The sequence below is a fragment of the Sapajus apella genome, unplaced genomic scaffold, assembly GCF_009761245.1.
Source record: "Sapajus apella isolate SASKATOON/1434 unplaced genomic scaffold, GSC_monkey_1.0 scaffold180, whole genome shotgun sequence".
Lineage (NCBI taxonomy): Eukaryota > Metazoa > Chordata > Mammalia > Primates > Cebidae > Sapajus > Sapajus apella.
In genome coordinates, this window is record NW_022437120.1 from 1,227,179 (window position 1) to 1,238,433 (window position 11,255).

The following is an 11,255-nucleotide window of genomic DNA, read 5'->3' on the forward strand; positions in this document are numbered from 1 at the left end:
GTGGGTCTGAGAGGAACCCATCCTCCCCAGGTGGCCTCTTCCCCCCAACCCCCCGTTATTATTATGGGAACCCCATACTGCCATTCATTCTCACCCCAACATCAAGTGGCCTTATTAGCAGTCCAACCTAATCAGTTGTCTATCTGCACTGTACACTATGGAGGTCCTCACTCTCAGGGAGCTCCCAGCTCAACACCACTCCGTCTGACCCCTGCCTGGACAGTGCTGTCCATCGTTCCCTCCTCCGTAATGCTGCTCCCCGACCTGCACCCGCCCCACCTCCTCCCGCCTTCCTGCCTGCAGTCCCTCCCCTGGTGCATATCCATGGCTCCACCTACTGGCTTCAAGGCCCGCCCCTTGCCATCCACTTCTCCAGCCTGTCCTGACCCAGCCCCCAGAAGCAGTCTCTCCCTTTTCTGAATGTTCATAGTGCTCTCTGCACTCATCAAAGTCTACTTGTGTTTTGAGGTATGTCACTTTCCCCATTCAACCCTAGGACCTCCGAAGGCAGCCTTCGTCTTTGTATTCCTGTAGCACCAGGACAGTGCCAGGCACAAGAAAGGCACGGCTCGCTCGCTCTAGCTCGCTCTCTCTCTCTTCTCTGCTTTCTCTCTCTCCTCTTTTGAAAATAGAGACAGAGTCTTGCTCTGTCACCTAGGATGGAATGCAGTGGCACAATGAAATGAAAGCTCACTGCAGCCTTGACCTACTGGGCTGAGGTGATCCTCCTCCTGAGTAGCTGGGACTGCAGGCCCACATCACCATGCTGAGGTAACAGGATTCTTAAATGAATGCAAATGAACAGACCACACTCAGGCAAGAACCTGTGTTCTGAAGTCCTCAGGTATATCCCAGGACAAAGATGTCTTACGAGGGATGCTCTCCTGTGGCTACACACCACCCCTCACCACTGGGGGTTCCCTTGACTCCCAGCACTGCATTCAGTAGATGAGACCTCTTCACCCACCTTGCTTGAAAGCTTGATGCCGAATTCCTCTGCACGTCTCCCTAGGTCTTCCATATAACTGTCCCTGCCAGTGGGATCTCAGCTGAGTCATTCCCAGGGCCTTGTTTTCAAGTCTTCCTTGCTCAAAGGGTGGCTATAGAGTTAAATGAAAAGCGGCTCACCAAAATACCTGACAGCAGGCGTGCAATGCATTTTTCTTCTCTCCCTCTGCACATACAAGGGAGAAAATGGAAAGGAAGTGCTGTGGAGGATGTTTAGGTTAAGGAAACTACGATCCTAGAATGCTGGGCACATGTCGTTATATGTCCATTCGAACCCATAGAATTTGCATGTGAACCCTAACATAACTGTGGCCGTGGGGGATGATAATGTGGCAGTGTAGCTTGATCCCTTGTCACAAATGTACCACTCTGGTGGCAGGTATCGATAGTGGAAGAGGCTGTTCCTGGGTGTAGGAGAGGTGGTATATGGGAATTCTCTGTACCTTTTAATTTTGCTGTGAACCTAAAATGGCTCTAAGAAAAGTCAGTGATGGACGCATTGGCTCACATCTGTAATCCCAGCTGTATTAATCCATTTTCACACTGCTGATAAAGACATACCCGAGACTGCGCATTTACAAGAGAAATTTGATTAGACTAGCTCCACGTGACTGGGGAGGCCTCACAATCATGGTGGAAGGCAAGGAGGGGCAAGTCCTATCTTACATGGATGGCAGCAGGCAAAAAGAGCCAGAGCTTGTATAGGGGAACTCCCCTTTTTAAAACCATCAGATCTTGTGAGACCCTTTCACCATCACAAGAACAACACAAGAAAGATCTGCCCTATGATTCAGTCACCTCCCACCGGGTCCCTCCCACAACACGTGGGAATTGTGAGAGTTACAAGATGAGATATGGGTGGGGACACAGAACCAAACCGTATCAGCAGCACTTTGGGAGGCCAGAGCAGGAGGATAGCTTGAGGCCAGGAGTTCAAGAGTGGCCTGGGCAATAAAGTGTGACCTCCAGCCTGGGCAACGTGGTGAGACCCCCATCTCTTGCAAAAAATAAAAATTAGCTAGGCGTGGTGGTATGTGCCCGTGGTCCCAGCTACTTGGAAAGCTGAGGTGGGAGGATCACTTGAACCCAGGAGGCTGAGACTGCAGTGAGCCATGTTCGCACCATTGCACTCCAGCCTGGGTGACAGAGCAAGACCCTGCCTCAGGGAAGAAAAAAAAAAAAAAAGAAGTCTTTCAAAAAAGCTAAGTGCTCCTCACATGATGCTAGGGAACCCAGTCCTGGTCAGGAGGGCAGCTCCCATCGTCTCCGATAAGGGACTGGTACCAGCAGGCCCTGCCCTCTGCAGAGCCATCCCCAGGCTCCTGAGCCAATTTTTATCTGCTCCTGTGACTGTCATCCGGGACCAACAAGCTCCAGGATATGCCACAGGAAGGTGTGGCCAGGTCATCCTGGAGACAGCAGAGGCCCAGGGAGGTTTGGGGCTTGCCACTGGAGGTGGTAGCCTGTGCAGGCCCTGGGGCAGGACTGAGGCGTGGGCACTGTGACTCAGACTGCTCAGGTGACAGGCTTCAGATCCTGCCCTTGCCCAGGACTCCTAGGCAGCCCCAACAGAGCAGGTGATTGCAGTTTAGCCTGGAGGGATTACAAAATCCTGCTGTGACAGGCAAGGCCCTTGCCATCTGACGTTAACTGAGCTGGAAGAGGGACACTGAGTGTATTCGGGACATATGGGCCAGTAGGTCCTCCAAATCAGGAGACCCTTCCCAGTGTTCATCCCTGTAACAAGCAGCCCTGCTCACCACAGCCCCATAAGAGCTGCATTCTTATGCTCCTCATTTTGTAAGTGGAGAGTTGATACGTACCTTAGCCAGGCTCGCCAGTTCATAAAGGGGCGGCAGAAGGGTGTAACATCCATCACACCAGGCCACCTCCCCCAGGACGATCCACCTTTTCATCCTAAAGACGTGATGGAGACTGTGTTTGATTTTTGTTTTTAATAATTGAATTTCTTCTGTGTGTGATTTAGTCCATTTTGGCATGTAAAGTACCTTTGTACCAACTGCAGTGTAATTCAGAGTTAAAGGGGAGATAAACACAGGCTGCAGTAAAGCACCATCAGATGTGTTCATTCAGCGATTCATTCCACAAGCTTCAAGTGGTGAAGGCTCTGTGCCAGGGGCTGCGAATACAGGTGTGAAAAGACATGGTCCCAGCCCTCAAGAGCTCACCATTTGGCTAACTGGGTCACTGAAGTTGGAAAAACAAAGCCATGTGCCTCCTTTGGATATTCACAATTTTATGTATCCAAATTCAAAAGGAAGAAGGAATGCTAATCTGGTGTCCAAGGGCAGCAAAACCCATGTGTGTGGATGCACCAGCACGAAAGCTCAGAGTTAGAGGAAGCTTGTGCCTGAGTACATTTTGCTCTTCACGCTGAAGTTCAGGAATGATGACCTTGAACCCCTTTCCTGGGATTTGGCTTTCGTGTTTTGAGTTTTGTTCCATGGACCTTGGATTTTAGGACTGGAAGGAAGCTTAGAAATTTCACCAAACAGGTGCAAAACAAGGCAATGATTTGATGCAGAACAACCTCAGAGAGAAGAAAAGGGATGGATGGCATCTTATGACCTCTCCCTGGGCTGGGGTCTTCTTCTGGCTGGCTCTTGAGGCATGCCAGGCAGCAAAGACCGCTGGCAAATAGCCAGGCCAGGATTGGAGCCCACAACTGCCTGACTCTAAAGTGCCCACTCTTTCTTCTGTGTTACAAGAGCCTCCCAGCTATTCCCTAGCATCATTATGTGAACACTTTTGAGGAGAAGAGCACAACGATTTAATCATTCAGGACTTAGTTCAGCAGCCACCTGCTTCCCTGACACCCTGGTCTGGGCTGGATGTCTCTCTTCTGCACTTGTGGAGTGCTGGATGCATGCTTATCACAGGAGCAGCTTTCCCCGCTCTGTATCCAAACACCTGCTGCTGTCTGTCCCCTAACTCATGTTTAAGAAATACTTTTAATAAATAAAAAATAAATGTAATAAATGATGAAATGAATAAGTGAATAAATGAAATTATTTTCTCTTATTCTCTATTTTTGGGCATGGGGCCTTTCAGGGTGGTAAGTGGGCACCTGCAGCCCAAAGAAATCTGTCTACTGCTCAAGATTGCATTTATAAAATCAGATTTATTAAAGTATAGTTTACAAACAATAAAATCCACTATTAAGTGTGCAAATTGATCACTTTTGAGAAGCATATGCAGGTGTGTAATGACCACAACTACTGCGATATAGAACATTTCTATCCACCAGTCCATTTCCTCAAGCCCCTTTAAAGTCAGTCCTCTCTCCCCCATGCCCTTGCCTCCTGCAAACACTGATCTGTTATTTCCCATTATAACTTTATTGTTTCAGAATCTCATGTACATAGAATCACTCCCACTTAGCATAATGCTTTTGAGATTTAACAATGTCCATAGTTTTTATTGCTAACTAGATTCCATTGTATGGATAGATGACAGTTTATCTATTTACCAGTTGATGAACTTCTAGATTTTTTTGCAGTTTTGGACTCTTGTGCATAAAACCTCTATGAACATTGAGATACAAGTCCTTCTTTGGGCATATACTTTTATTTTCCCTGGAAAATGCGTAGGAATGGACAGGTTGGGTCATATGATAAATGTTTGTTTAATTTAGAAACTGTCAGTTTTCTAAAAGATACCACGTTCCATCCCTGCAAGAAGTTCATGAAAGTTCTGTGTGCTCTGCAACCTCTCCAGCACTTGATATCCTCAATCTTTCAAGTTTTAGTCATTCTAAAGTATAGCAGGATCTCATTTTGGTTTTAGTTTGTATTTTCTTCTGATTGCTAATAATGCTGAACACCTTTTAATATGCTTGTTGGCTGTTCTTATATATTCTTTTGTAAAGTGTCCAAATCTTTTGCCCACATTTTCATTGCATTTTTCTTTTATTATTGAGTTTTAAGATGATTGTCTACATAGAAACCTGTAGAAATCTACCTAAAGCACCTCCTTGAACTAATAATGGATTTAGCATGCTTACAAAATACAAGAAGAACACATAGTTTTTTATACTTTAATGAACTATTGAAAATTAAAAGCACAATACTTGCCAGGCAAGGTAGCTCACTCCTGTAATCCCAGCACTTTGGGAGGCCAAGGCAAAGGATCACTGTGAGGCCATGAGTGTGAGACCAGCCTGAGCAACATAGCAACATGCCACCTCTACAAAAAAAGTTTTTAAAATAGCCAGGCAAGGTGGTGTGCACCTGTCATCCTAGCTGCTCAGGAAGCCGCAGCAGGAGCATCACTCGAGCCCAGGAGTCTAAGGTTACAGTGAGCTCATTGGACCACTGCACTCCAACATGGACAATAGAATGAGACCCTGTCTCAAACAACAACCACCACCACCACAAAAAGGCACAATACCATGTACAATCACTTTTTAAAAGATTAAAATACTGAGGACATCAATAAAATGGCAGACCAGGAAGCTCCAGGCCCTCATTCTCCCATAAAACATCAAATAAACAACTACAGACGGACTAAAATTACTTTATAGGAGCTCTAGAAACCAACCAAAGATCTATAGCAACCAAGTGAATACCAGTCAGAAGAAAGCCACACTCAGAATTGTAGGAAATTTCGTGGTGTTTTTCCTTGCTCATGCCTCACCCATGCAGGAGAAGGCCAGAGAAGAGGCCCAGTTTTTGACTCTCTCCCTTTGGCCAGAAGAACAGAGTGGAAATTGCTTGTATCATTCTCACCTATCTGCGGGATGTCCAAGAAACTAGTATCTGGCTCAGATGGAAGGGTAGCATAGTTTAGCGCTTAGGCTGTAAGCCTCAAATGGAAGTGGTGGGCACCATGATGTGTGGAAACTGTAGGGGGGCCGTAGATCTGAGGACAACTGGGAGCAAGAGATCATGGGCAGAGGAATACAGTAGAACATCTAAGGCTCTGAGAAGAAGCTGAAGTGGGACGCTTTGGAAAATTAAGTCACTTGAAAGCAGCCAGAAGAAATGGGGAAATACACACATATAGGCCCAGATAGGATGCATGCCGAGAAGACCTGAGCAGCCCATAAGCCTTTCTTTACCCTGGGCCGATCTCCAGGTTCAGGGGCTTGATAATAAATAACTCCAGTCTTCAAAAATTGTAAGAGGTGTTCTTCAAACGTCCATTTTTTTTTTTCAACTAAAGATTACAGGGCATAGAGAGAAACATGTTTCTTTTCAAAGGAACAAAATAAACCTCCAGAAATAGTCATTGAAGAAACACACAGAGAGCACTTACTGGAAAAAGGCTTTAAATGACCATCTTAAATGTGCTGAAAGAGTTAAACCATGGGCAAAAAAAAACTAAAGAAAATCAGAAAAACTATACATATTATAAACAAAGTTAGAATATAAACAGGGAGATAAAAATTATATATTAAATTAAAGTTCCGGAGCTGAAAAATACTTAAGGGAATTTAAAAATTCACCAGAGAGGCTTAACTGTAGCCTAGAAAAGAGGGGAAAAAAGCAAACATTGAATTTAAACACTAGTCATTTGAAATGGTCAAGTCTGAGAACAGAAAGGAAGAAAAAGATGACAAAAAATCAAAGTGAGCCTTAGAGACTTGTGGGGCCTAAACAAGTAGACCAATATAAACATTATAGGAATTCAAAATGAAGAAGAGAGAAGGGGGTAGATATATTATTTGAAGAAATACAGGCCAAAAACGTGTCAACTTTAAGGTAATAAATGGAGATACAAATCCAAGACGGTCAAAGATTTTCAAGTAGGATAAACCCACAGAGACTCACACCAAGATACATTACAATCAAACTGCAAAAAGTCAACAAAATTTGATAGCAGCAAGAGAACAATAACTTACAATGTACAAGGGATGCCCAATAAGACTACCTGTGGATTTCTTAGCAAAAAACCTTACAGGCCAAAAGGTGGTGGGATTACATATTTTAAGTTATGACATGGTGGGGAAACTTATCAACTAAGAATTTAATCTCTGGCAAAACCATCCTTCAGAAATCAGTGAAATTAAGATATTTCCTAATAAACAAAAACTGAGGGAGTTTATTACCATTAGACCTGCCCTACAATAAACACTAAAGGGAGTACTACAAGTTGAAATGTAAGGATGCTAGACAGTAACTTGAAGCCATATGAAATATAAAGTTCTCTGACGAAGGTAATACATGGAAAAATATAAAAAGCAGTTTAAATTATTTTAACTTTACTTTTTATTTTCTACAGGATTTATAAGGCAAATTTATTAAAATAAATACAAATCTATAAATATGGCTATAGACCAGACACAGTGGCTCACACCTGTAATCCCAACACTTTGGGAGGTCTAGCCAGGTGGATTACCTGAGGTCAGGACTTCAAGACCAGCCTGACCTATATAGTGAAACCCCATCTCTACTAAAAACACAAAAATTAGCTGGGTGTGGTGGTGTGTGCCTGCAGTCCCAGCTACTTGGAGGCTGAGACAGGAGAATTGCTTGAACCTGGGAGGTACAAGTTGCAGTTGGCTAAGATGGAGCCACCACACTCCAGCCTGGATGACAGAATGAGACTCCATCTCAAAAAAAAAAAAAAAGATATAAAGTATATACGGATGTAAACTGTGACACCAATAACACAAAGAGGGGAGTGGAGGGAGGACCTGTAAAGGAGTAGAGTTTTTAGTGTTACCAAAGTCAAGTTGGTATCAATTTAAGGTGCCATAACTTTAAGATGTTACATTTAATGTCCACAATAACCACAAAGAAAATATCTAAGCTACGTACAGTGGTTCATTCTTATAATGCCAACACTTAGGAAGGCCGAGGCAGGAGGATTGCTTGAGCCCAGAGTTCAAGACCAGTTTGTAGAAAAAAAAATTAGTCATGCATAGTGGTGCATACCTGTAATTCCAGCTACTTGGGAGGCTGAGGTGGGAGGATTGCTTGAGCCCAGGAAGTCAAGGCTGCAGTGGGACATGACCACCACTGCACTGTAGTCTGGGCAAAATACATAAAGGAAAATGAGAAGGAAATCAGTACATGTCACTACAAAAAGTCAACTAAACACAAAGTAAAGTAGTAATGGAAAAAGTGAGGAGAAAAAAGCTGTAAGACATACAAAAACAAATAACAAAATGGCAAAAGTAGTGCTTTCCTATCAGAAATTGCTTTAAATGTAAATGGATTAAATTCTCCAATCAAAAGACATAGAATGGGGGAATGGATTTTTTTAAAAATGTAATCCAACTATATGCTGTCCTCAAGAGGCACACTAAATTTAGATCTCATGACAGAGATGGAAAGTAAAAGGATGGAAAAAGATATTCCATGCAAATAACCAAAAGAGGAGAGAAATTGGCTATAATTTCAAATACAACAGACCTTAAGTCAAAACACTGTTACATAAGACAAAGAAGGACATTAAATAATAAAATGGTCAGTTCGCTAAGAAGATAACAAGAACATAAAAAGTTAAATTATATTTTTAGAAACAAGAATATAAAAAGTTAAATTGTGTTTTTAGATTATGTACACAAACATTAGAACTCCAAATATATGTGAAGCAAACATTGACAGAACTGAAGGGAGAAATAGCCCTACAATAATAGTAGGAGAATTCATTACCCACTTTCAATAATGTATAGAATAACTAGACAGAAGATCAATAAGGAAACAGATGACTTGAACAACAGTATAGACCAATTAGATATGAAAGACATATATAGATCACTCCATCCAACAACAGCGGGAGATTTTACTCAAGTACATATGGAACATTCTCCAGGAAAGATCATATTTTAAGCCACATAATAAGCCTTAATGAATTTTCAAAGATTGAAATTATGCAAAGTATTTTTTCTGAACATGAAGTGAAACTAGGCAACAACTGCAAAGGAAAACCGGAAAATTCACAAATTTGAGGAAATTAACACATTCTTAAATGACTAATGGATCAGAGAAGGAATCACAAGGGAAACTGTGAAATATCTTAAGACAAAGGTATTAAGAGGGAAATTTATAGCTATAAATGCTTACACTAAAAAAGAAAGGTCTCAAATCAGTAGCCTAATTGTACACCTTGCAGATCTAGAAAAAGAGCAAACTAAACCCAGAACAAGAAGAAGGAAACGAAAAAGATTGGAGCAGATAAAATAGAGAATAGTAAAACAGTACATAAAATCAACAAAACCAAGTATTGGTTTTTAGAAAAGATCAATAAAATTGACAAACCTTTAGGTAGATTGGCTAAGGAAAAAGAGAGAAAATGCAAATCAGAAATGAAAGCAGGGATGTCCCACCAATTTTACAGAAATAAGGATTATAAGAGAATACTGTGAACAAATATGTGACAACAAAATGAATAACCAAGATGAAAAGACCAAATTTTTAGAAATACACAGCCTACCAATACTGAATATGAAGAAATAGGAAATTTGAATAGGGCTACAACTAGTAAGGAGATTGATTTTATAACCAAACACCTAACAACAAGCCTGAGATCAGATGGCTGCAAAGATGAATTCCACAGAGTATTTAAAGAATTAACACCAATTCTTCTCAAACTCTTCTGAAGGCTGAGAAGGGGGAAACACTTCCAAATTCATTCTATGAAGTTGGTGTTGCCTGATACGAAAGCCGGATTAAAACACAAAAAAACTACACAATAGCATCCCTTTTGAATATAGATTTTAAAATGCTCAACTAGCAAACAAAATTCACCAGAATATTAAAATACTAGCTGGGTATGACGGCACATGTCTGTAGTCCCAAGCTACTTGAGAGGCTGAGATGGGAGGATCCCTTGAGTCCAGGAGTTTGAGATTGTACTCAATATAAGGCATTCAGATAGGAAAGGAATGATCACACCTGTGAATAGCCACTGTACCCCAGCTTGGGCAACATAGTGAGACCATCTCTAAAAAATAAAAAGTACTAGCTGACTGAATTCAACAGGCTATTAAAAAGATTCTACACCATGACCATGTATGATTTATTCCTGAAATACAAAGAATGTTCAACATGTAAAATTCAAGGTAATTCACACATTAACAGAATTAAGGAGAAAAACATAATCATCTCAATTGATGCAGAAAAATCATCTGATAAAAATCAATATTCTTGACTTAAAAACACTCAGAATGAAAGGAAACTGTCTCAAACTAGGAATAAATGGAAACTACCTTAACATACTAAAAGCCATTTACGTAAGCTCCATAGCCAACGTCATACTCAGTGGTAAAAGACTAACAGCATTTTCTCTAAGATCAGGAGCAAGACAAGGATGGCCACTCTCATCACTTCTATTCAACATAGTACTAGAAGTTGTACCCAGAGCAATTAGGCAAGAATTGGTGGGAGTGGGGGGAGGGGATAAAAGGCATTCAAATAGGAAAGGAAGACATAAAGCTATCTCTATTCACAAGTGACATGATCTTATAGTGCAGAAACCCCTAAAGATTAAATGCACACACAATAAGAAACCTGCAACTAAGAGTTCACCAAAGTTGTAGGACACAAAATTGACATGCAAAAATCAGTTGGATTTCTATTTACTGGCAAACAACAACCTGGAGAGGAAATTTAAAAATTTTCCATTTACAATAGCATCAAAAGGGTAAGATACTTAGGAATAAACTTAACCATGTAGATGAAAGACTTGCACAATGAAAACTACAAAATGTTACTGAAAAAAAAAACCACACAAATACATGGAAAGACATCCCACATTCATGGCCTGAAAGACAATATTGTTAAAATGTCACTCCTACCCAAAGCAATTTACAGATTCCCTATCAGACTCCCAATGTCAGTTTGTTACAGGGATAGAAAAATCCATCCTGAAATTTCTATGGGGTGTCAACAGTCCTTGAATAGCAAAAACAATCTTGAAAAAGAACAAAATTAGAGGTCTTACACATTCTCTTTTCAAAATTTGCCACAAGCTATGATGATCAAAACAATGTGGAAATGGCTTGAAGAGAGACATAGCCCAACAGAATAGGGAGAGACTATAAAGTAATCCTTACATTTCTGGTCAAAACGTTTTCAACAAAGTTGCCAAGATGGTTCTATGGGGAAAGGACAGTCTTTTCAACAGATGGTGTTGGGAAAACTGGTGGCATGGTTTAAATGTGTCCCCCAGAAGTTTATTTGCTGGGATTATTGCCAATGTAACAGTATTAAAAGGTAGGACCTTTAAGAGGCGGTTGGGTTGTGAGGGTGGCATCCTCAAGAATGAATTAATTCTCA